Genomic DNA, 27,851 nt, shown 5'->3' on the forward strand with positions numbered 1-27,851 from the left:
CTTGTTCATCATAAAACTACACCGATGCCATCTGTTTTAGAACATCTGCATTGGTTTATTCCACCGACAACTTTCACCTTGCGGTGAATCCTGGAACGAGGTGGCTACGTACTACATACATCGGGGACGACCGACCCACGCCTTGAGAAGCTTCGCCCTTAAAAGATAAGGAAAAGGACGAAGAAAAGCAAGAAAGTGCATTTATTCAATGATAACAAACAATGCAAACAAAGAAAGAAAAAAGAGATGACAAGTACGGGTGCCAGTGCAACTAACGCTGCAGACAAAAAAAAGGAAATAACGACCACAAGCGAAAGTGGCGGTCAACGGAATAAAAGGGAGATCGCACGAGATGCGCACGACATCAGAAAGGCTGACACAAACGAGGAGATATGGCGCGCAGCCAGTGGAACATAGCGGAACCCGGTAGGGCTGGCGGGACGGTTCCGCACTAAGACTTTCACTGAGCCTTCCCTCCATCTGCTGAGGCTTGCATGGTTGCCTACAGAGAGCTCGTGTTATGGAGCTGCTGGTCGTATACTCTCGTGCATCGTTTCCTCTTTTCTTCTTCCGACGAAGGATAAAGGAATAGAATTAAAACGGTGGATGCTCCTACACCGGGTGGACCGTGGCTAAAGCACACAGACTTGCACAGGCAACCCTTGAAGCTAGCCACCCTCGGGACTTCCTCGAAGACCCGCATCCGCCGCTAACCGGCCTTCAGAAGCGAGGCAGGAATAATGAAGTAATGGACGCGTGCCCTCAGTTGCCTAGTTTACTTCAATTAATTACGGCCCTGTGGGCAGACCCAGAAAACAGCCTCAAGCGTTATTTTTTTCAGCGGAAAGCCTATCTATCGCATTTAAGCACGGGGGAGAGAAGGGGAGAGACTCACTTTAAGGAGTCTTCAGAAATAAAACGCGAGATCACTTCTATCTGTACAGTTGGCTTACCCTACCTTATATTCTTCAAGCTACGCTGAAAAATATTATGTTCGTTTTGTTCCTTTCGGTATCTTGTGCTGTATTTATCAAATTTAGGTCCACTAGAACGGCGTCTTAGCTGGTTTAATGATATAATATCACAGCAACGAATAATGAAACTTAATGATCTCTCCGTATATCCGCTTCGTTAAGAAAGAACGTGTTACTTGAACGGTAATTTTGCGGAGAGATTCAGTGTAAAAGTAGGATGTGCACCTTTTTCTCTCTTTTTTTTTATTCCAGCTGCAGTGTTTATTATCCATTTGTTTAATATTTTGGTGCTGGGAAGCTCACAAAAAACAAGCTGAGATGTAGAAGAGAGAGGCACGTGATACGCGAAAGGCGGGGAGGTTAATAGGAAGATAAATATCCCGTTTTCGCCCTAGAATTGGAAGACGTCAGGAGAGATAAGAGAGCAAGAAAGAAAAAAAATGAGGTAGAGACGTAGCGGTTGCTAAAAAAAAAAACGAATTGAAAATCTAAAGGCGAAACTTGGTGTGAACGAAAGAACGCCGTCATGTACCATCGTTTTAATTTCTGACCTTACAAAAATAAACAAGGCTTTAAATACCTGGAATAATAGCACAATATCGTAATTTATCCTTATGACGTTTATCGATCACCCAAAGCTATTACATAAACACACAATGACGATGCTAATACAACCACCTTCAGAATATAAATTGTGATAGCGACAACAGAGAACGGTTGCACGAAAAGAAAATGAATAAAATAATGGCCGTTCTGAAACGCGAGGGAAGCGGGGCGATTCAACGTGCCGCCTGTCTACTTTCAATGACGCGTGAAAATGGCAGCGGACCGAGGGAGGAGTTCGTCACTGCTCAAAGGAGACGTACGACGAGGAAGGAAAGATAAAAACCAAATTGCAACTTCGAAAAACAACTCGTGACCATTGAGCCCCTCTTCCCTTGCCGCTCCTGCTTGGTAATGGAATGCTGATAAAAGGACCCCGCCGCCCGCAAGCACGCCCTGCACGAAGACGAGGCTTCGTAATGAATGTGCCGTTAGAAGGAAGAGGGACAGATGGGTTCGGTCTCTTTGTGTCGTGGGTGGCGTTCAAAGTAAAAGTCGATAAATGCTAGAGTCGAAGCCCGTCGAATTGAACTAATTAGGTTTGCTCGTCCTCTTGTGCGCGTTCTCAGAAGCGCGAGCAACCGCATCGTCGGAATTCCACCGCGCCGTTCGTCACGATTACTTCGTTCGGTGTTGGCGCCTCTTTGCGGCTACTTCTGTAATCTAGGCCTCTGGGCGCTATGAAGGAATGCCTGAAAGCAAAAGAAGACATAAAAAGACAGTCTACCACCTAATCATAGCTATCAGATTGAATAAAGATAACATTGATGGTATAGCAGCCTAAGTCCAATAGTAGTCAACATATTTAATAACATTAGTGTTACACGCCAAAACAGTGATATGATGTCGAGTGATATACTAGTGCAAGACTCTGGACTTTTTGACAGTCTTGTCTTTTAGATGCGCTAACATCGCACAATACGAGGGTCTTTGGCAGTTTCCCTTCGTCGAAATGCGGCCGCCATAGTCGGAATCGAACCCGATGCTCAGGGGTCAACAGCTGAGCTCCGTAACCGCATTACACAACCGAAGAGGATAACAGTAATCGTCCTTATCCATCACTTAGCAAATGCAAGCCAAGATAAACCATCAGTTTAGCCCACACGAGGGTGTGTTGGTAGTGCTTAGGTAACTACGGCCACACTGCACTTCACCGCCAATCGCGTCAGCTGACTTCTGTAACATTCACTTCTGGTGCATAATATACTGCGAAGCCCGTTATGAGTGGATTTGTTAGCAGCAATCAAGCATCGTGTATGTTTTGTTTTCCAACCAAGCAAGAATGCCATTGGAATCGAATGAGCTGGCCTTTGGTGTGGCATAGGTATACCGGCGTCGAGAACAAAGCAACTAGCAATCGACACAGCTCATTGATTCGTCAAACGGCATAAAGCAGAATAAAAGAAAATTAAGTCCTTCAAAGGCGCCCCGCCGTGGCGGTCTAGTGACCAAGGTACTCGGCTGCTGACCCGCAGGTCGCGGGATAGAATCCCGCCTACGGCAGCTGCATTTTCGATGGAGGCGAAAGTGCTGTATGCCTGTGTGCTCAGATTCGGGTGCACGTTAAAAACCGCAGGTGGTCGAAATTTCCGGAGCCCTCCACTACGGCGTCTCTCATAATCATATAGGGGTTTTACAACATTAAAACCTACATATCAATGAAGTCCTTCGAAGGTAACGGTGGACAATATTAGGTAATGCAGCACTAGTTGAGCCGTTAACTGATATTATTTAACCACCGAGTGGTTGCTCTGGCCATGACCAAACTGTTTTCTTAATTTCTGTGCAAATTTCGCATTGCATAACATAAGAGAACAGTATCGTTAAAGCAGCGGTCAATAAGAAACAACCAATTCGTTCAGTAAACACTAGCTGTTATATTGCCATTCGGAAGTCTGTGAAGTGCCGAGGGAAAAGCACAAACGAATACGAAGGAATACAAAGAACAGCGACATCAATTGTATAGGAATGGATGATAAAGCCAGCGCTGACGCGAATATTGATGTGATGTAAAGTAGCAAATTGGGCCGGTTGGAACCTACTCTTCAGAATTAGCGCAAAAAAAGCACGTCCTTGTGTTTTTGTGTTGTTGTTTTTTTTGCGCTGATCGTGATTAGAACAATGTGGACACGAGCTAAATCTTTAGCGCCTCAAATGTATATACACTGCTCAAGTGCTGACCTCGCTGTAGGGGAGAGAGATATTCTATCGTGATAATTTCACGTGACTGATTCACAAGCACAGTAAAGTCACTCTAAAGCTATTGTCTCTGTTGTCTTCACTGGGCAGCTTCACTCCATCTGATTTTTTACAAGTTTGTGTTCCCGAGTCATAACGCTAAAGAAAGTAAAATATTGTGTAAATAGGAAGTATGTCTTATCAATTTTGTGTTGGTATTAAACACGGACACAAAACGATATGAACACGATGGCCTGCGCAGCTCCGGCGCCCGTTCTTGTGTTCCCATCGTTTTGTGTCCCGTGTTTTTTGGCGCCCCTCTTAACTCTGAGATGTTTGTCGCATAAATTCAAGAATGAATAGTTAATGTAGCACTAACATGACTGTTGCATTCAATTAGGTGTTATTACTGGTCATATCCGTACTTAAGGAGAGGAGAGAAGCTTGCCTTAGCCTTTGTCGTGGCCACTATCCTTGTTGAACAGCAACAACAAAATACGCCTGTACACTGTGTATTTAATTATGCACATGATCAATTCCAGTACCTCAAACTGCAGCTCACTGTGTGATTAATACCACGAAACTAATAAACTGCGGTGACCATATTTTACACGTGCATTATCAAAAGGAATAACGCCAGTTTATGCATACAGTGAAAAAGCGAGACGCCAATTACAGCACAATTTATTAATGACACGCTGTAGTTTACCAACGGTTCAATGCTATTTTTGTGGTAGTTTAGTCCGGTACAAAAATATAGTAGTAAAACTTCTTCACACTAGTACATGCAACGTTACTTGTTCGCCTATTTCCCATTTATATATAGCGAGGCACCGTTGCTGCCGCCGTGAGATGGCGCTACCAACAGATGTATCCAAATATTGGGAATGCTTACCATCGTGGCACCACATGGGCCAAGCTACCACAGTGAACGCCCAAAATATTGTCTGACTAGCAGAAAAAATACAGTTCATCAGCCAAGAGCAAAGACCGCAAACGGGGTTTACTTAAAAGGGAGTACTCATCGAAAATGGGAGAAACTGACGAAACTTCGAAATGCAACTCGAAAGGTGCCACCATCCCAATAAACGGAGGTGATTTCACGTATTTTTTGAATACCTGGTTGTATTTTCGATTGAGAGCTGGCGCGCCCCGGCTGGTAACGAGCCCGAGACGTGACGTCACACCAACCGAGGAGCGTGCAGGATGCACGTGTCCTCTTTATTTTGCCCGCCCCTTTTCCCCTCCGAATCTTTACCTTTCACAAAAGCGATGGTGCTTTGCCCCAGTCGGAAGAATCGTTGGTTCATGTAGCTGTTCATACCGGTTTCGGGAACCAAAGTGGGAGCTCAGCGAGTCGAAGGACACGGCTGGCGTTGTTGACTTGCTCGTTCCGGGTATGTGTGACATCAGCTAGCGTCACCTTCCTTAGTTCACGGTGCATCCGCTAGGCGTGGAAAGTTGTGAAAAACGCAATATTTCATGATCTTCTCGTTGTTTCTGCCTGAAATGGAGATGGTCCCTATCGATTTCAGGGCGCAGTCCTTCAATTTAGTTGAAAATCTTGGCAGCGAAAATTTTGTTCAGTTTTACTTTAAAGGGCCAAGCATGCTGGCCCACCACTTTTTCGATAAGCTATTAACAGAGTGGCACCACAAGTTTGCAAGTTGAGCCTCTTTTCGGCGTAGTCATGTAAAACATGACTACATGCAACGCTCATAGCACGCTCGCGGCCATTTCGGTAGCTTCACATACACCAAATTTGGTATTACGAGACGTGACTGGACGACGAACACAAATGCCTGGCGAAAACATGACAATTATGTTATGTAAGTCGTGTACGGCACTATCTATCTATCTATCTATCTATCTATCTATCTATCTATCTATCTATCTATCTATCTATCTATCTATCTATCTATCTATCTATCTATCTATCTGCTTTCGGCTTTTAGCTTTCCTGGCCATTTCGAAATTAGGATCTGTACCAGAATTCGTATGACATAACGTCACTGTATGATTAGCATAAATGACTAGTCTTATCATGAAAATCATGATATGTAAGTCATGAATGTCGTGATTCACATGTCTCGAACTGGCTGCTGTGGCGGTGGTTTCGTTCACACGACATATTCTAAATCTGGTATGGTCGGACATACCTGCATGGCGAACATAAGGGACAGGTCCTAACGTCGAAATCATAGATGCTTTTTATGTAAGTCTTGACTACACGCCACGATCATGATGCGCCTGCGGTCGTTTCGCTAGCTTCACATATACGAACTTTGCTATTACGTGACCTGGTGACGAAGGTATATCACTGGTGCCAACTTGATAATCGTGACATGCGTGTCATGCAAGTAGATGACTACATGCCATGCTCATGATGCGCTCATGGCCGTTTCAGTAGCTTCACATATACCAAATTTGGTATTACATGACGTCAATGGATGGCACAGGTACATGACTGGTGCAAGCATGCTAATCATCACATGCGTGTCCTGTAAGAGCATGACTACATGCCAAACTTACGATGCGCTCGTGGCCGTTTCGCTAGCTTCACATATACCAAGTTTGGTATTACGTGACGCGAACTGACGACGAAGGTGAGACGCCGAAACATGATAATCATAATATACGTGTCATGGAAAACATGACTACGCGCTACGCTCATAGTGCTGTCACAGCCGTTTTGCTGGCTTCACGTATACCAAATTTGGCGTTACGTGACGCGAATGGATGATGAGAGTATATGACTGGTGAAAACATGATAATCATAACATTTGTGTCATGTAAGAACATGACTACATAACACGATTAGGATGCGCTCACGGCTGTCTGGCTACCTTCACATACACCAAATTTGGTATTACGTGACGCAACGCCTCCTAGAACATGACGTGAATTGACGCGGAAGGTAAATGACACGTCCAAACACGATAATAAATATATGCGTGTCATGTAAAACATGACTACATGATACGCTCATAGCACGTTTGCGGCCATTTCGGTAGCTTCACATATACCAAATTTGGTATTACGAGACGTGACTGGACGACGAACACAAATGCCTGGCGAAAACATGATAATTATGTAAGTCATGTACGGCACAATTTACGTCCATCTCTTTGTTCTAATATTAGAATGATTTATCAACCTTCATCAGTCGTGCTTCACATATCATCCATTCTCACTGTACATCGTGGAATCGCCCCCCCCCCCTGTTTTTTTTTGCTTGATTGAAAGGCCAGGTGGTGTCCAATCCTTCTTTTTTTGTTCTTTTTTTATGAGGGGCGTTTTTTCGCACTGCGTCATTCAATCTGGGAAGTACGAATGAAACTGGCCCTATGTTTCTGTAAAGTATCATCTTTTTATATGCTGAACTATGTTATTTACCAAACTTTGAAAGACTTCACAGACGTAGCCTATATCTCTGGTTGCACATAGAGAACGGTATGTTCATTTCCAGAGTGCCCGTAGAAATGTCTCTAACTTTCTTCATTTTTGTTCAGTTTTAGGTGGCTAGGGCGTCTGTATTGTTCATTACACTATAGGTGTATGCTGAACTGGTCATTAGACATAGATTGCTCTCCCCTTTTAAATGCACTCGCAAAAGACCAATTTGCGGAAATTACCGGTGCGCTTCCGCTTTGAATAATGGTGCCGATAAGTCTGCTTCCTATAGAGGAGGAGTAAAGGGTGGAGGGGGAGTCGTTTTCACTCTAATGTATCATTACCCACCGGTGTGTATGGTTCTTGGTATAAGAGACCTCGGCGATGGTTTTGCTGGTCCGTTATGAAATGAAATCAATAGGAAAAGGTTCATATCATAACAAAAAGACGGCCTTGGAGGATATTTTTCTTGCTTTTTGTATAGTACAATAAAAAAAGGATAGATGCAGGATTCTTAGAAGTAAAATGGCAGTGCCGGCGCTTTATTTTTTTCGCGGGATAACACATTTCCCCGCGTAACTTCCACACTGGTCCGGTTCTTTCAACGACTTTTTCTGCCCCTTAGGGCTTATGCTCACTTTTTCTAGCGTTCACTAGAAGAAGATAGAAATCACCTAGTGAAGGATCCACCCATTAATTTGGTCGCAGCCGAGTCACCACGTAAGGAGCGTTCTTTCCGAAGATAAGGGTGACATGAAAATGACACAAGCGACACGCGTATTGCGGTGCTTTCTTTGGTACTGTTGTTTATTATCGGGGTGTTCTTTGTTGCGGGCCAGGTGATGTGTCCAGTCAAACACCTCGTTTATCTTCTTTACGGTACCACGACGCAAATAGTGAGCCAGTTAAAACGACGCGAGAACTTTATTATTTTTGAATTTTGTTCGGCAGCGCTCGCTGAACTTGCACGCCGTCAATCGATAACGCAGCGAAATTCATAAATTGAGTGCGACAAGCGTTATAGAATAAACCGAAAGATATTGATGTCATGTAACCGCACACGAGGGACCTATTTGTTTATTCTTTCTTGCATTCTTGTAACTATATTGTTTTAACAGCGAATATAATGCATGCGATCTGACTCTCCGAAAGCCGAAATGCTTTACACTTATTTCTACAATGTTTTCATAGTTGCAGTTCTCAGTTAAAATTTTAGTGCTCTTTGAGTTGGAAAAGCAGGACACTTAGAGGAAAGAACGGGCAGTCCTGGTTGACAAACCCTGCGCTGCTGAATGGGAAATGAGAATAAGAAGAGAAGTGATACAGGATATTTGTGAACCTGTCCTTGTGCGCATACCACACCGTATCGAACGCGAGGACTCACCGTGGCGCCACCATACGGAGGCATCCTCGGGACGGGCGTGGTTGGATTGCTACACCGCCCTCGCACGTGCAACCCGCAACCGTCTCCTTTTTTATTATTCTTGTTGCACGTCACTGAACGAAATCAGTAAAATACTGATGCAGCTTCTTCACTGGTTGTGCGAAGTGCTAAATGACTGCTTCGAAAATGTTTTTTTCGCTTTTGATAATGCCTGACGGCCAGCGTCGTCTGCTATGGCTCCCTATATGAAAACCACGGGGTCTGAGGGCGCTGCTTTTGTAAAAGGTAACGACTCATTTTATGTAGAATGGAAGCATCAAATGGATATTAACGCCTGCTTGCGGGCAAGAAACGTATTCTGGCTGTAAGAAATGCGCGCCACGCTGCTTTATTCATTGGTAGGTTTGCAACTAATGACGGGCGGCAATTAGCATTGTTAACTGGACAGGCAGATGTGGTCGACCGTTATTTTGTCCACTATATAATGTGCGACACAATTTCAGGAAAAGGGTCAGAGCGGGCTTGGTGTGCCACTTCTTGGGTACAAGGACAGAAATTTGTAGGATCGGGTAGACACATGGGGACGGACACCCGGTGAAATGGCTGGGGGGTGGCACAGACTGCGGAAAAGTTAGCTTGGAGAGAGAAGAGCTTCAGCAAAAACTATAGAGTGGCACATGCATGGTGTAAGAAAGAAGGTTTCGTCTAACGCGCTGGCCGAACAAGCAGAACCAACTGGCTATTAATTGGACCGAAATAAGGTGAAAATAGCGAAGATAAAGAGAAGAGAACTGGACTTCATAACATTGTTTCTCTGAGTATTCAGACAGCGTCGCACATTTTTATATGTAATGATAATAACTTCCCCCACACGTATACACGTACGTCGCCTTTTAAACTATGCCTAATAGAATTGTTCGCACATTTATTTTTCGTTGTGAATCAGGCTCTCGTGCTAAAGTTGGGACGTTCAGCTTTTATGTGAACATTCGTGGTCTTTGCTCATTTTAACCTCATGAGCTCGAAATAACAACTACAACAACAAAGAGAGAGACGACAGTGGCACTGCCAGTGGCCATGCAGTGGCATCATGTACAAATTAGCGCACTGTGGCACACCGCCAATATATTTTACCGCAAGTTTCCGGATTGTGTACTCTGCAGAAGCATGAAGTGAGAGCAAAACAGTTAACGCTGTTCTGTAGAAAAACACCGCGAAATTGCCGTTAAAGACAGCGCATCCAACCTCCGGCTTTCTTTCTTCAGAGCGAGGCGAGATCACGTGATTCAACCCTGCATGCACGTCGCATTGATTGCAGCTACCGCGGCTCCAGTAGTGGACCTCGCGCCCAATAGTTAAAGGCTCTTACAGTGGCCCTCCTTTTTGAAGAAGAGAACAGAGCGATTCTTTCACTGCTTTATGGCAAATTGATTTTACTTATTTCTAGATGACATTCTACCACTCTCACGAGATATGATCATCAAGTAACGGTGTATTCACCTGAGTGTCTTCGAGATTCCTCGTTGCAGTGACATCATGGGCGGTTAGCGTTTGTCTCACAGTGATGTACTTCACTTGAAAAAGTGCCAGCTACTCCACCAAGTGCAGGATGAGCTTTTGCGAAAGCGACTGCCAAACAAAACAGATCCACGAGAAGTGGTTCACTGTAGTGTAGCATAGGCGGAAGTGTGTTATTCCAGCGAATAGTTGAGCCGTGCCATCTCACGAATACCCAGTATGTGTAATATTCACCTCGCATTGTTTCCATGGAAACAGTGCAGTTTCTTTACTCGATTCCCAACTGTGCTTCTAGGGATAAATGTCGATCTCTCTTTATGCATGTGTTATCCGTGTCTAAGTAACCACCCTATCATTCTCCTAACTGGCATATGTACATCCACTTTCGTTCGTGCATGCTGTAACAATGTGGTGATATAGAATGTGCAGTGTCAATTTTTATCAAATGGAACACGCGAATGCGTGGCCTGCACGCTCCGGTGGTTGCTTGTAGTGCGTTCAAGCGGGGACGATAGCAACCAGAGCCTCTATTCCCGTCATCTAGTGGCGAGCAAAACAACCAGTCATTGGTGATAGGGAACCGGTGGCAAGATAGTAACCGCCTCTCTTTACCGCGATTACGTAAGAAGCAGGGCGTAATCATTCCGCCTGTTCTGTATCACCATGACTGGTTCTTTTGCTCGCCACTAGATGACGGGAATAGAGGCTGTGATTGCTATCGTCTCCGCTTGAACGCGCTACAAGCAGCCGCCAGATAAGGTCCCTAGATGAAATGAGTTTTCAAGGTAGCGTCACTTATTGTTCTCGAGCCACCCTCCTCACTCTCTCCATTACCCCTCTTGTTCTCTGCCATCCGCGTCTGTAATTGGTGCGCTCCTTGCAAGTGATGTTGCAAATGGCTGGTGGTGTTACTTATTATTATGCAAAAGGTTCAAAACAAGTACGCATGCGCATATGGTTCCAACCGGATTCTCGCCGTGACCAAGGATGAAATCGTAGCCAGGGCATAAACTGAAAAGGAGTAGCGGTTCAGTGTGCGCCAAGTCGACCAAGATTGTTTCGCGGTGCTCGTTCAATGCAACATCCGCGTTTTCCAGCAATGCTGCGTTGCCGTAAAATAACAGAAAACGTTTTCGCTCTCTTCAACTTACCTCGTGCTTTCCGAGATGAAGCACACCGTGATGAAGTGTAGCTGTGAAACATTTCACAGCGAATGCTTTCGCGCAATTTCGTCGACGTACGTCGGCGCGGATCTACAAAGCGAGTTTATTTGGCGGTTTTTATTGAAACGCCAGGTGCGCGTCTAATGCACGCCTAGTGCATGCCAGTTGGCACGAATACTTGTGCGTATGCACGTATACAGAGCAGCTGGAGGTTGTAACCAACGCACCTTCAGAAACTTTTCACGCTTGACCGGTTCACGCTTGAGCCGAAACGCGCTGCTTCGAGACACCTCACCAGTAGAACTCTCACTTTTCAGGAAGTTCCGAGCACCACATCAGAGTCGCTTGGCATCACGATTGATTGATTGATTTGTGGGGTTTAACGTCCCAAAGCCACTATTTGATTATGAGAGACGCCGTACTGGAGGGCTCCGGAAATTTTGACCACCTGGGGTTCTTTAACGTGCACCCAAATCTGAGTACACGGGCCTACAACATTTCCGCCTCCATCGGAAATGCAGCCGCCGCAGCCGGGAATCGAACCCACGACGTGCGGGTCAGCAGCCGAGTACCTTAGCCACTAGACCACTGCGGCGGGGCTTGGCATCACGATTGTCCAAATGGGCACATAAAAAAAAAAAACATCATCGCAGTGCTGCTTGTCAAGCGTTCGTACCAGTCTGGCTGTAGTTTTTTTTTTGTTTCTTGCGTGTGCACAAGCCGGTTGTAATCAATCGTCACAACATCACCCCATGAGGTCACTGACAGGATCCAGCAAGAAGCGCGTTCACTGTGTCACAGCATGTGCAAAACACATTCGGAGAAGTGTTTGAGAACATTCGGAGAACTGGACGAATTACAATGTACGACGCGAGACGCCATGGCTAGTAGTGTAAAACATGGAACTGCACAGCGTTGCCAGCTGAGGAACGCACATTCCACTTCCTCTTGTGTTTTACCGTTTTTGTTCATAAAGGTAAGCGTTTGTCCTACGACTCATTTCGTTCCATTTTGTTTCAGTTACATCTATTTACCGTAGCAACTGAACCCAAACATTCGCCTTTTCTTGAAAGTTTTGAACCTTCTAGGGGGTGCTTGCGGAACATAGGCGAGGAGAAAAGGGAAAGATGTCACTACCTTGGAAACTTGTTTCATCTAGGGACCTCACCACCAGAGCATGCGGGCCACGCATCACGTGTTGCCTTTCATAAAAATGGACACTGTACATATGAGCATATTCGTTTAACATTGAAATAATATGCTGCCGAACATGCATAAAAGGGTTCCTGATTCGACAACTCAAAACTGGACCCTTGCTTTTATAGCATCAGCACCGTCTACTGCGAAGAAGTGAATTCATCTAAAAAAGATAGTACTACCCATCTAATGACCTATGGTTCATCGATCCTCTAATATTACGGCACCAGATTTTGCCAAGCTCGTATCGATGTTCCCATTTGCCATTTAGATCGTCATTGCTTCCTAGAAATGTACACAGAAGGCTTCAGTCACTAGTAACTCTTCTTTATTCGAGTGATATGAGGTGCCCCACCCAATGCAAAATTCAATTTTTCTTGCATCGTTCGCTACTATATTGGTCCTGGCACTATACCGTGAGCTGAGAAAAGCCTCAGTGCAAGGTGCTTATGCTGTATTCCAGACCGAACATTTTTCATTGCGTTTTTATGTTCAATAAATGCACCGAAAAAATGAAAATTTGGATACTCGGTACGCCGGTGCAAGTGGTGAAAAGTTGCAAGCCTTAAGCCATTGACATGGGCTGCTGACACAGCTGCAGTTGACAAAAAAAGAAAAATAAAAAAAAGAGAGAGAAAAGAAAAAGACACTCACATGTTATTTTTTTTCCTTACGCCTGCCATGTAGAAAATGATGACGTTCATCTTGCTTCCGATTCCCTTTCCGGTTTAATCCGTAGAGCATAAAATAATGAGATGTCTTCTGAAGAGCGCACGTCAGGGACAAGATATTTCGCTTTCGCGTTCCGCCGTCGCCGTCATCGATCACGCTATTAATATTTCTGCGGAAACAAAGCGTCGAGATGAGAGTTCTGTCGTTTTTTTTTGTTTTTGTTTCTGCCAAGCCAGGTGCTGCGAAAACGCATTGCATGGCAAAGAAGAACGCTGTCGAAATGTCGTAGCGTAGGCGGCGTCACGCTTCTAAGGCCATGCGGCAGCTGCGTAGATTGCAGCAGTCAAACGGCAGTGCGACACATCTTCCGACAGCTATGTCTCCATCTCTGCTTCACAAGCTGCCGATCGAGACTGCAGCGTGGCGGATAGAATCTCGGCGGCCTTTTTTTTATTTTTAGTGTTAATGCAAGAAATATGAAAGCATACAAAAATACGCCTCTGTGATGGAATGTCGGCATTTTAGGAGAAATTCGTCTCATGTACCGCTACGTATAAGTATATAAATGCATTTCTAAGTGCTAGAAAGCCATAGTGTTTTTTTTTTTCTGTTACGTTCGTGATATGCCGCGCAACATTCAGATATACATTCTGTACGGCTCAAGAGACACTGCGAGAAAGGGAGAGCAAATGTTTAAGGCGAATATAATTGCTAGATGATGTTCCCTTTAAACTGTTCGATATGTGTCGTCTTGCTCTCTTCAACTTCCTTCTGACACTAGAATGGCCGGAACTTTACAGACGAAGATATCACATGAAATAGTTCAACCCCTAACAGAACACATTGAATATAGTTTAAGAGTCACTGCATACGGAAGTTCACGTTCACATCACGTGCACAAAAATAAAAACAGAAAGAAATAAGACAGCTCCAGCCTGGAACGCTTGTAAAGGCTGCGAAATTGGCTGTGCGCATACCTTCACAAATGATCCACTTTTCCTCAGTTTGACCCTTGACAATGTGGCTTAAGTGAGTGAATATGGTATTGCACTGCCGCCCATGAGGGTACGGTTTAAGTATCTACCAGATAGGGAAATGCTTAAGCCAGTAAACGCCCGTAGGCGCTCGGGGTCCTTCGATTGTCATTAACATTTTTAAATGTGAGCCATTTCTTAGCAAACTTCGGCGACTTTGAGCGTATCTATCTATCTATCTATCTATCTATCTATCTATCTATCTATCTATCTATCTATCTATCTATCTATCTATCTATCTATCTATCTATCTATCTATCTCTCTTACTATCTATCTATTTATCTATCTATCTATCGATCTATCTATCTGTCTGTCTGTCTAGCCGCCTACGTCTTCTAGCTCTCCTGGCCGTTTCGATAATGGTATCAATACGAAACTTGATATGGCATGACATGACCGTATGACGAGCATAAGAGACTACTAATAACATGAAAATCATTATATCTATGACATAATTGTAATAATTTACATTACATGGTCTTGCTGCTCTTGCGGTGGTTTCGTTCACATGGCATGTTGCAAAACTGGTATGCTATGGCATGATTGCATGGCAAACACAAGCGACAGACCCGAACATGAAAATCATGACATGCGTGTCATGTACCAACATGACTAGATGCCACGCTCATGATGCGTTGGTGGTGGTTTCGCAAGCTTCCCTTAAACCAAATATGGTATTACGGGACATGAATGAATGGCGAAGGTATAATACGGGTGCAAACATGATAAACATGAGATGCGTGTCATGTAACAACAAGACTACATGATACTCTCATGATGCGCTCGCGGCCGTTTCGCTAGGTTCCCATGTACCAAACTCGCTATTAAGCGACGCAAACAGACGAGATAGGTAAATGACACATCCAAGCATGATAATCATGACATGCGTGTCATGTAACGACATGACTACATGCCACACTGATGATGCGCTTGCGGACGTTTCGCTAGCTTCACATATGCCAAATTTCATATTGCGTGACGCCAATGAATGACGAACGTATGTGACTGGTGCAAACATGATAATCATCATATGCGTGTCATGTGAGAGCATGACTACATGCCCATATCAACGCGCCAATACATTTCGACGTGACGCGGTGCGCGTGCTCACCAGCGTTCATTCTGTCGCGTCACGCCGGCGTTGCCACGCCAGGCGCCGGTTCTGCCGTACACTCGGGGGAAGGCGGAAGTGATTATAAATGAAAAGAAGAGAAAAGTGAGCCCCGTAAGTGTTTCTCAGGGGGAGGACACCTCAATAGTAGCTCACGATGGGTTTAGGCAAGGGAGGGATTAAAAGGATGGGATGAAAGGTAAAGAGGTATAGAGAGAGGAAGGAGAGAGCGAGGCGCAGGGACAGTGAACGACGGAAGTGAGGAGAAGATAGGAAAGATAGAGACAGGTGGCAGGAGTCCGAGGACAGAACACCACTGGCGAGAGCTCATGTCAGCGACAGGAGATGGCGTAGGGCTAACCTAGTCGGCCAGAGCTACGCTGTCGTCGTCGTCAGAAGATGGTGTAGCGAGAGAGGAAGACGGGACGGCGGCCAACGTGGTCGTGTCGTTCTCTCGCCACTTTATTCCACGCCTGAAGCGGAGCCGCGGTGGCTGTCCACGTCCGACACACCAAGTGCGCTAGCTTGTTCTAAACCTCGCGCAGCTCGAGCTAGCATCAGCTGCGCGAGAGGCGCGGCGCGGTCATTGAGAAATGATGATGGTGATGATGGCACTACAGGGCTCCCCCCCTAGCGCTTTGCGCGATTTGAAGGTATATGAAAAAAAAGAGAGCGACAAATGCTATATACATGAACGACAATCCATAAATTGTTCATTTGGCAAGTCCAGGTTGTCAACGTTTATGGGCCATCGGTAAGCAGTGTGTCTCCGGTGGGCGACTCTGGGAGAAGCGCAAGGGACGAAGAAGGAAGTGCCGGGTCGCTGTGGTTGCCGACAAGCGGGTCTCACGATGACCTGGTCGGACAGGCCGAGAGTGGACCGTGTGTCGCGAGGTCATGCTGCTAACGTTGGCAGAGGGCCGACAGTGCGGGTTTTCACGTTGGGGTCGACGCAACACAGACCTCAATGTCGAGCGGCGTCTGACGTGCCGGTATAGATAGACGTGCCGACGCACGCAGGAACGTGTCCTAATAATGCCGCCAAGTGTACGGTGGGTAGTCGGGTACACGACTAGTGGTGGGACATTGCGTCGGATAGGCCGAGTAGGCGCTTGCGCCGTCTTCAGGGCTGTGACTGCAACTCATGGCTGCGTAGCAGGGCGGCTCAAAAGTTGCCGCAATGTGTGACGCCAAGCACGTTGTCGTCGCCGACGTAGGGTAATGGGTGGTAGACACGTATGAGGTATGAGCGTCGTCGCGATTGTGACACACGAGCTTGCCTTGTGGACACACGTCTGGTTGTTGCCGTCCGGAGGCAAAGGCTCCGGGGAATGGTAGTGGTGGAACCCAGTCAGCGCGGGCTCGCCCGGAGTATTGGACGGGACTCCCGTGCTCGTGTAATGACCTCCGGTAGTTCGCGCACGAGCGTTGGCGTGCAGGTCTGCATAATTGATGGCTGCCTCTAGCCAACACCCCCTAGATTGCTCCACCGCAGGCGTGGTATGCCTGGTGAGCCCTGTCTGAAGCGGACCGCACACGTCGTCCTCAAGCACGTCAGTCATAGTCGCAGCGTCTTGGAAGCTTGGCCGTGGTTGATGGCTGGTGGCTGTAACTTCAGCTGCGGGAAACTGCGAGGACGATGGTGGTCGTTGCTGGTAGGACGTGCAGAGCATTGAGGCTGGCCGACAGTCGCATTCGGACAACGGGGAGGGTGAAGGTTCCGCAACCGGGAGTTGAATAGCGGGCGTGACAATGCCCATAGTCGTGGTAGCCACCAGGGCGTTCTGTGATGTTGCCGTCGTAGAACCTGACGTGTCAGCCGTGTTGTGAGCCATGGAGGTCGGCCGAGACGAGCCAGTGGTAAGCATGCCTGCAGTGTCGTCGGCCGAGGACGATGAAAACACAAACCCCGTGGCTGACTGGTTGCATTGAGCCCAAATGTCGAGAACCTTGGCGGATGGACAGTCGGGCGCAGGACACGCGTCGCTAGTGGCCAGACGAGAGGTTAAGACTCGTTTGTCGGACGTTGTTGAAGGCGAAAGCTCCGAGGTCGGCAAGTCAATAACGGGCGAAAAGTCAGCTGTGCCAGACTCCGAGGCGGGCGGTAAGGTGGTCGTCATGGAGTCTGGTGGGGCCACGGTGTCCGTGCCGGTCGCGTGCCGTCGCTTTCGTGGAAAAAGTGCAGGTAGCAAGCGTGCCAGAAGGACCATCGGCCGAGGACTTCGAAAAAACGCACTTCGTGGTGGACGGGTTGTCGGCAGCAGGAACGACTTCAAGAACCTCGTCGGATCTGTGACCGGGTGCGAGAATCACTGCCCTAGTGGCCGGACCAAAGGTGGAGGGAGACGTTGTCGGGGAAGTAGGTTGTGGTCAGATGAGAGCTTCGGGCCGGAGGGTCCAGCACGCTGCGCCGCAGGGAAAACCTGAAAGTCGCGGGTCCCTGGAAGTGGTCGGTACGTGAGGCCATAGCTGGCAAGCACCGCAGAGCAGAGGTCATCGTAAGGCTGCAGGCTGGAGGTTGAATTGGCAGAGAGATGACGCAACTCTACCGGAAGGGCGTCTTGAAGAATGGCGTGCATCAGCGGCTGGTCCGTGACGCCATTCAACGCAAGAACGGCATCGAGCTGCATGAACCTTACCTTGGGGTAGGTCGATTGGAACGGCGGCACTGGCGGGCAGAGTTGCGGGAACATGGCAGCGGGCCGCTCGGCGAAGGGCGTGTTCTCCGGGTCACCAATATAGCGAGATGATGGCACTACAACGGTGTAGGGTTAACCTACGCCGTCGTCATCGGGGACGACGACGACAGCGTAGCTTTGGCTGACTGTGTTAGCCCTATGTCATCTCCTGTCGTCACCGTCGTCGGGGACGACGACGAACTCGTAGGAGGTGGTGTTTGAGCAACCTAGTCGGCCAGAGCTGCACTATCGTCGGAGATCGCGAGGGCACAACCGGTCGGCACGGAATCCAGCAAACGAGTGACATGTAGTCGCAGGCGCGCACGTTGCTTTGAAGCATGCGCGTACGAAAAGAGAGAGACGCAGTGTTGTCTGGGTAACGCATCGGCGCGAAATGCAGCATGTCGCATTTCGCACTGGTTGCCGTCGAGCTGCACCGACGGACGCTGGTCGCGCCTGGCGTCAGACTACAGAGTGCTCGCGTTCTGCTAACGTAGTGTCAGTGTGCCCAGAGTGCGCGCACGTTAACGCTACATTGGAGTGTATTGGGCCCTTCATGATGCGCTCGCGGCCATTTTGCTAGCTGCACATATACCAAATTTGGTGTTAACGTGATGTCAATGGATGACGGAATATATTACTGGTGCAAACATGATAATCCCGACACGCGTGTCATTGAAGAACATGACATCACAATACGCTCATAGCGTGCTCGCTGCCGTTTGGCTAACTCTACACATACTAAATTTGGTATAACGTGATGTTAATAGATGACTAAGGTAAACGAGACATACAAACATGATAATCATGACATGGAAGCCATGTATGGCATAATATACATCCATCTCATGACGTTGTGCTGATTTTAAAGTGACATATGAACATTTCTCAATCGTGCTTCGCATATCATCGATTCCCACTGTACGTGGGATCAGTCAATTTTCATTGAGATAGCAATGAGATAGATTCTCTCGGCTGGATTTTACCGCCGGAGTCGGCCTCACCGTATATGCATACGTATCAATACGTACGAAAATGCAAGAAAAAAAATAAAAACCCAGAAAAACACTTCGGCGCGTGGAATCAAAATCGAGCGCTCTCAATCGTAAGTGCGAGGAGTTAAGCACTGAGCCACCGAGGAGCACATCCTTCACCGCTCAAATGGCAAGCTATTGATATCTACCACTTACCGCTGCTGACGGGCACTTGGGGGGGGGGGGGGTATCATATTTTCAGCATTAACAACAACATGGCACATTGAGGGCAGCCACCACATTGCGTGGCGGCGCACGTTGTAATCTCCCACGCTTATTTGGCGTCACTTAGAGTAGAGAAGCGACACTCCCTCGCGTGCCCTTATCCCGTGGTGGGGAGCTCGATTGATTGATTGATATGTGGGATTTAACGTCCCAAAACCACCATATGATTATGAGAAACGCCGTAGTGGAGGGCTCCGGAAATTTCGACCACATGGGGTTCTTTAACGTGCACCCAAATCTGAGCACACAGGCCTACAACATTTCCGCCTCCATCGGAAATGCAGCCGCCGCAGCCGGGATTCGAACCCGCGACCTGCGGGTCAGCAGCCGAGTACCTTAGCCACTAGACCACCGCGGCGGGGCGGTGGGGAGCTCGAGGGGAACGTCGTACGTCTTGGTTGGCCTCAACCTGTACTTGGAAGGATTTGGTTGTAGCCAGCGGGCCCACAAAGGTCACTGCAATGACATTCTTCATTTGCTAAAAGAGCGCGCTTTTCAGGCACGGCGTAGTAATGACTGTGACGCTTATTCGCGTTCATCTGTACCTGTGAGTACGTTTTGTGCGTCATTTGTGCGTGAGAAACGCGGGGCACGTTTCGGCATGCTTTCTAGTCTGCGCGTGACCTTCCAATTTGTTGCCATCGCATTCATTGCTTCACCTTTGCGGCAAAGCTGTGACTTTTTTTTATGGTATATAAAACATTTTATGCATCCCCACGAAGAAATTCTAATGCCATATGCTTCTCGAGTTTTTATTATCCTATCCGTAGTGACCAGGTGTTAATATTTCCTCCTGTTTAAATTACCTTTTATAATGACGATTGCGTGGCTAATCAAGTTGCTTCGTTCATAATTTAGACATACTAGACATACTTCGTCCGATCGTCAAGTGCAGCGACGAAATACGGCTTTTGCTTCAACTACGTCATGTAAGAACTTCGTAGAAAACGTAGTTTTCACAGGCAGAGAGCGCATAGTTAAAGATGTGCATGCCTAATTTTGACAACCTTTAACAAAGAACATAATATTTTTTGGGCTTTCTGTGAGGGCCGTGCTCGACTGTTGACTCGAGGGTTGCGCGTTGGATCTCGGGCGGTGGCATTCGCGTTATGGTGAAGACTACATGGAGAGGTCCGTGTCCTTCACAATGGCAGGGTTTATAATACTAGATGGTTAAAAATTATGGAGGCCCCCCCTACGGCGATCCTCATTGTCATATTATGGTTGAGGCAAGTAAAGCCCCTCCAGCTATTACTGTAATTTTAGTAAGTACCCTGCTATTTCATGTACTTATGCTTTCGCATCATATGAGTTGCACGTAGTTACACGGTACTATAGCAAGGAGCTTCAATATTTAGTACATGCACACCACATGACTCATGACGTAGTGTGATCAAGTGTGCTTGAGAAACGTATTTCTTAAAAACGTTGAACTGTTCGACATGCATGAAAAAATTGCGGCTTTCGCACTGTATTGATGAATTTTGACACTGTTATTTCTGGGCTGCTAAATATTCACTCATTTACCGCCTCATTTGCTGTCCCGATGGAGGCAGGCCACTTTAGTCTGCTTGGATTTGTACTATGCCGAAGCGAAGAGTACATTCAATCGGGGTTTGCTTGTGTTGGTGCAGGGATGCGCAAGAAACAACTGTCCCGCTGAATTATTCTTGCACTAAGCAAACATCAATCACCTGACTGCAGAATGTGATATCATGGTCTATTCAAATAGGTCGCGAAAGTTCTGGTGAAAAGCAGTTCAGAAGCTATTGCCAGTCACACCAGCTTGGGAAGTTATAGGGCCGCGATTGATGCGCGAATTCGAGTGGAGAAAACAAACACTGGTATTGAAAAACCGAGTCTGATAGAAAGTCAAAGCAATCACTATGTTTTATAAGTGACATTTTTCTCCCAACAATGTTATGTAAGTGTAATGAGCAAATAATTCATGAGTTTTTTTATTACTACCAAAAATGTATTTTTATAGCGCAGTCTGCCCGTTATAATATTATCCAGTGCAGCTCTTGCACTACATGGAAAGGCACGGTCGTGAAATACGTCCGCGATGACGCACCCCCTCACGTACTTTAGCGTTCCTCACTTGCTTGCGTTCTCTGCTGTGCGCGAAATTGTCAGGTGTGTTTTATTGTTAGTGAACGTCTTATAGAGTACATGCTGTGTCTAACAGGCCGCGAATGATGCGGATTACATTTAACGCCAGATGCTTTCGTCGGTACTTGCGTAAATTAGGTGCTGTTCAAGGATGCCAGCATCAACAAGCGAACGCCTTGTAACCCATGTGTTCTTGATAAGAAACAAAGGCAGTGATTCGAAATGCAGTGCTCGCTGGACTTTGATCCATCAGTAATCCTGCAGCCCGGTGTCCTTCTTGAGCACTCAGTGCCCACTTTTGTTCACGCTATCGATGAGCAGATCGCCAAGTTATCTACCACGCTACAGTTCGCATGTCTGCGTTCGCATACGTAGCGGTAATTTATTGGAGCATACTGCAAAAAAAAAAAGAAAACATAACTCAAGTAGTGTCTACGGACTTTTTGTGTTTATTACCATTATGTGCAGTGTAAAAATTTCGAGTTATTGTGACCACTGAATAAAACTGGAAAGCCCTAATTTTGGCGTGATTAGGCGTCATTTCTTCGTGCTAACACTGAAGAACACAAGCATTGTACATATTAAAGAACATTTGTATGTGTGAAGCAAACAAGCAACGTAGCAAATATGACAAGTAAACGCTGCTGCTTGCTTTATATTAATATGCGAAAAATAAAACGAACGCCGAATAAAAGTTTAAAAAATATTTTTCTCTTAAAACGAATTCAAAGAGACCGGTAGTGCACCTAATTACCACTATCTAGTCGGGAGTTCGTATTAGGTTAGCTGGCGTCGACTTGAAGCGCACTCGTGGAGGACTCGCCGGTGATTGAATTAGCGCGAATCTTAGCGATAAGTGCCCATGAGATGTAATTTGATACAAAATTTCCCGCTGGCGCACACAAAAAGACGACACTTGTTCACCAGCTATTGCGTCACATCTGCTTTATTCTTTGTTCTCCTGGAAGCGTTTCCTCCTCACAGAAATGGCGATAAGCCTCATGAGCAGCTGATAAGGTGAGATTTTCTGAACGTATAAACTTCTATGTAGCCTTCGCTACAAATTGTACCTACTTTGGTCATCTTCTGCAATTCAGAGGGACGTGAGCACGCGCATCAGCAGTACGAAAGTAAACTTGACGCTTTGTCACTTGTTTGAAACCATTCCAAAGGGGCTGCGAATTGGTGCGTTCAACCAATTATACGAATCAGCCATAATGTTATTACTATCTGTGTGCTCGAATTGAACCTGCGTGTGTGTAGGTGAGTGTTTACAATTTCCTTTCACCTGTTTTGTTGGGGTCATGCACCTAAGAAAAAAATATGAATTGCGAAAAACAAACAGACGATACCTGTGAAACATTGAGCAACGTGCCAATCAAGCCACACCCCCACGAACAACTTTATACAGCTGTCTAGAGCACATAATCTATTTTAGGAGCATCCTGCTACACCTCTAGAATACCCATGTTTGCAGAAATACCACAGTTTCTAAATGACGAGCCATGTCGAGGTGGGGAGCACGAACTATGCTCCAGTCGCCAGACGGCTTCCTGCTCATTTTAATGCTACGTGAACAGTCCAAGAATATGCAAAATTACCTTACTTTTTCAATGCCAAGGTAAATTTTTGTACGCCCCGCCGCGGTGGTTTAGTGGCTAAGGTACTCGGCTGCTGACCCGCAGGTCGCGGGTTCAAATCCCGGCTGCGGCGGCTGCATTTTCGATGGAGGCGGAAATGTCGAGGCCCGTGTGCTCAGATTTGGGTGCACGTTAAAGAACCCCAGGTGGTCAAAATTTCCGGAGCCCTCCACTACGGCGTCTCTCATAATCATATGGTGGTTTTGGGACGTTAAACCCCACAAATCAATCAATCAAATTTTTGTACATTTTTTGTCAACTTCCGGCATGGGAATCAATACTGAAGAAACGCACGCCATATGTAACAGTCGACCAATCTACATATACAACTTTTGCTTCAGATAAAATAAGTTCTAATCATCGTCTGTCTAGCGTGCCTTTCCTTGCGTTACGACAGTCACGTGCGGTATCAGCGCCAAAAAGGATTCATGACAAGGTAGTCACGTGCGTTGGGTTTTCAATAAAGGAAACACAAGCAAGTCAAGTTATGAACATTTCTACGGTTTGAAAGAGAGTCTGCATTCAAGATCCTTTTTAAGAGCGTAATATATGCTCAAATAAAATAACTGCTTGCGTATTTATTGACTGATTTGTTTTGTCAATTTATTTGTGTTGTAAAGCAAAATTTTAAAAAGTGCTTTGTAGGTGCGAATTCCTGTGACATTCAGGTCTGAACTACACGGTCAATACAAATTTGGTTGGGGAGCATAATGCGTAAATCTAAGAAAATGTCAAATCCCGTCCATTGGTTTAATACATGTGTTGACTGTGTGAGTTGGAAAAAAAAAGTATTGAACAGCGATCTTGAACTATGAACGCTCATAGCACAGGCGTAAAAAAGGAAGGAGGAGTGGAAGGGTTATATTTAATAACAGAGAGCTGAAGTAAAAAAAAAAAAACCCGAAGGATAACGCTCCACGGAGCTGTGGAGATATCGTATCTATAGAGGTGCAAAGTTGAGCTAGTTAAGTATTCACTTTGAAAAACTGGGCGGGCAGGCACGTTCACGGGAGGAAAATGAAGTAACCACAAACGGCAACAAATGGAAAGGCGCCTAGCAGTGGCAACCCTCCTCCCGAAACATTTAGCACGGCTCTGTGCATAGAAATATGCAAACATGCGTATATAACAACACGCGGACCGACGTACGTGCAATTGTTCCGGACTCTCTCTCTCCATCACCCGAAATAAAATCCTAGCTACGCCCCGCGTCTACAGGCTGCGTAGCAGCCCGAAATGTCGTCCCATTATGTCGGGACGCATCTCTGTGCCGAGCGGTACTCTGAACGGGGATGAGCATGTTTCTAGTACTGCGATACCGTAACACTGACAGCACCAAGCAGTGGTGAAAAAAAAGAAGTAGCTGTTATTTACCTTGTGGAGTAAGATCCAAGCGGTGTCGTAACTGGAGGAATTCTCACCCGCGCGGACAGCTAAAGCTTGTCCCACCTTAAACCAAAAGCACACACACGCGCACGAGCCCGGACGCAATCAAAAGCCACTCTGTCCTACCCGTGGTTGTATGAAGACATCCAGGGCGAAACACTACAGGAACCACAATCTTCGAGCACTTCCGGCTGCACGACGCATTCTTCTTCTCGCAGCAGAGTCGTGGCTTTGCGTGCTTAGTGAGCCAGCACGAACACGCTAAACGGTTTGTGACGGGCAGCGCGATTCTTTTGTCGCTGCAGCAGCCGATCCCTAACGCACAGATATGCGCTCGCTGCTTCAGAAATGAGTCGCGTTGACTCGAAGACGACGTCTGTCCTTAGTGCCGCGTGAAAGAACAAGTGCACTGGCGAAGACGCGCAGCTGAGTTTCAGCCGCCCGTCGAATAAGTGAAGGGAGAGAAAAAAGACGGCGACAGCCAACCACGGAGATTTCGCAAACACTGCGCGGGGCTTTGCGCTTCCCCTCCTCCTCTCCCCTTCTTCATCTCTCGACGTTGTCATTTGCAGCTGCGTCGGTAAATCTTTCAGAAATTTCGACCCTTCTTCTCGTCCAATGCCATCCTTCTCTCGATTTCGTATCTTCGCTTTTCAATCTTTACACTCTTTAGCTCCTCTCCGAGCGCCATTTTCTTTGCTCTGTTTTAGTCGTTCACGTCGGGATCAGCAAAGCACACACTGAGACGCCATAAATGACGTGCATTGCACTACGACCGTTTCTCTCTCTCTTTCTGTCTCGTAAGGCAGGTATCCTCTCAACGCGTTTATTTTAAAGCTGGAGTCGCCATGCTTGCTTGTTCTGTTCGTCCGAAGAAGACTTGCTGACGTGTTTTCTGTTATTCGGGAATGAACTTTCAATGGCACGATAATTACGTGTCTGTCAAAGGAATTACAGCATTTATTCAATTATCAAATTATTATCGTTTGTACTGCTGTTTTTCACTAAAGTTTTAGCTTAAAAATAGAGATCCTTACGACAAGTTTAGTTGTGTTCATGACTCGAGGTTTACGTCACCTTTAAATACCGCGTGCTTGAGAATTGTTAGTTAACACACACGCTGGAGAGACCGATTGCAGACAGATGATGTCATTAGCCGGAAGAAAGAACTTTTATAAAGCGAATGAAAGTATTGACTGGTCAGCGGTTCTGATAAGCAACACACCATTAGATGATTTGTGCAAAAATAAAATGATTGGTAGAACCTAACCTTATGCAACATTATATTAGTATAGTCTTGTGTGAAGGAGGAAAAGTGTATTCACATAAATAGATAACCAATCAGACGTATAGCAGAAAACAGGCGATCGTAAAAGACTGCAAATAACTACTAATTGTCATCACAATATTTCGAAGGGAGTTCAATGGAGATCACCTACCCCCTTATCATAACATCTAGAATCTTACTTGCTGAAACCACGACATCATTTGGAGAGGGCTCCAAATCTCCATAGGAGAGGGCTCCGGAAATTTTGACCTGGTGTTCTTTTAAGTTGCAGTGACACCGCGCAGTATGCTGGCCTCTAGCGCTTTGCCATAAAATAAATGCAATTAGCGTGACCGGCTTCCCACCCTATATACTTTCGGGTCGGCAGCTGATCCTTAACACGACGCTACACACCGATGCGGACTGTAACGACCACCATCCCCATTGCAAACTAGCAGGAACAGTTGGTCTACTTGGCGCATATTCATCTGTTGTGGTTTTCTCGCGCATCGATGCACAGCCAGGTGTACTGTACGTACATCTATACACCGAGCATAATGTGCGTGCATATGCCTGTAACGCTCTTTTCTGTGGCTGTGGCAACATGAGTTGGTAGATATTCGATTGCAAAAGACATAGGCGGGTGTACATGGGTCACTGAATTCACTATGTCTAAAGACATTAATCACTGGTTAGGCTGTTCGTATGTGGTTCTTCTGCGCTGACTTTGCAACGTGCGCTCTTGCAGCTGACACGAATATCGTAAGTTCAATTTCGATATAGTGGCAGCTGTACACCAATGCAGGTGGAGTGCAACAATGGTCGTGCCCCACGTACTCACTTAATAGGAGGAAACTTCTCGGCATTCGAAATCTAAGCATGTCCCCCTAGCTATATGCCGGTCTTGTGTGCGCCTCGGTTCTTTTTCTTATGTTCAATAGTGCTTCGTTGAAGCGTGCTTACATAGGCGCGAGCATGCCCTCTAGGGGAAAGGCGGTCAAGTTTATTCGCAGCGTCCTTCTCTCCTCAATGATCGAGCGCGAAAGATTGCGCTGTTTGACATGTGTGCTTGTGTTGTTTCACAAAGTATGCGTGTTTGCGTGTTTACATTTCAAGTACTACTGCTTGTTTGTTTATTTCGTGTGTTATATGATCGGTCCGTAGAAGCGCTAAGTAGCCGGCTCTGTATTTATTGCCCACACTTCTTTCTGCATCATAACTGACAAAAACAAAAATTCCTTCCTGACATATGGGTCTAGTCAGGAGTTGGATGTATATGCATCTCATCCTCTTTCTTCCGGACCACATAAAAGTCTTTTCTCTCTCTCTTCGCAAGAGGTGTGAAAATGTAAATTAAGGAAGTGGTGAAAGAAAATTTGTGAAACACTGTTTTTTGCCCTAAACAACAGCTACTGACTTGTTAGTTGAGGCAAGGAAACTCATTTGCCCCAGAACGAGACGAGTGCGCATTTATATGCTCGTAATTATTATAATTATAAAATTATATGCTACCATTGTATACTTAAATGCTCGTAATATTGATATGCTGCTAATAGAAACTGCCTTTGTTGCGACAGAAGGTAGTTTCGATTTCGGATACCACTCGGGGATCCCATGACGTAGTCTGTCTGCATGTCAACAAATACCAAACAGGTGATCATGACAGCCCGTGGCCAGCTCCTGCTATGTTGTCAGCGCTTCTGTTTGGTCTGCTGTGTTGAGTGTTGCGAGTGCTCATTTCCTCAATGTTCAAACTATGTTTATTAGCTAGTGCTTTGATGGACGAAGTAGCTGCGAGCAGTGCGAAAATCAGTGAGCCAAGTTTTCCGGATCTCGGCGGTAACAGCGATCGTGTTCTTGTCGTCGTCATCATTCAAATGAAGTGACACTTTTCATGAGGCTGAGACATTCTCTCTCCGATCATTTGTAAAGTAGTGGGTTGAGAAGTGACGCAGGAAGCACTAAAATCAAAACATTGCCGTTCTGTAGCAATGTTTATGTGTAACATGCTAGTGACGTGATGCATGCTTCGCTGAGTCTGACTCGTACTTACATTGGGCGACGCATCTCAAGACATACAAAATCCACTGACACACCTCGGAGTACCGAAGCAGGTATTTGTCAACAACGCAATAAAATCCGGGCAGTAGATAGCTTTAGGACTTTCCAACGTTTGCTTACACCCGGTAACCACAGCTTTGACGGCTTCATCAGCAGCAGGACCCGCGGAGCCGGCACTGGCATCTTGTGGTGTTTAGTCCAGTTACGATATTTTTCTGTT

At 46.2% G+C, this 27,851-nt stretch overlaps 1 protein-coding gene across 6 annotated transcripts in view; it reads right to left on the minus strand.

Moving 5' to 3' along the window:
* LOC119171634 (Sex peptide receptor) overlaps positions 1-27,851 on the minus strand; it is a 239,765-nt gene that overhangs the window by 153,315 nt on the left and 58,599 nt on the right. For 2 of the 6 annotated variants that reach the window (XM_075892199.1, XM_037422421.2), the window contains exon 1: positions 24,292-24,800. The exons of 2 other annotated variants lie outside the window; for them this stretch is intronic. The gene's annotated coding sequence lies outside the window, so the exon portion shown is untranslated. Of the gene's footprint in view, positions 1-24,291; positions 24,805-27,851 lie in introns of those variants that run through there. 2 more of the 6 variants (XM_075892197.1, XM_075892195.1) reach the window with 1 other exon arrangement.

The sequence above is a fragment of the Rhipicephalus microplus genome, chromosome 4, assembly GCF_043290135.1.
Source record: "Rhipicephalus microplus isolate Deutch F79 chromosome 4, USDA_Rmic, whole genome shotgun sequence".
NCBI classification, from domain to species: domain Eukaryota; kingdom Metazoa; phylum Arthropoda; class Arachnida; order Ixodida; family Ixodidae; genus Rhipicephalus; species Rhipicephalus microplus.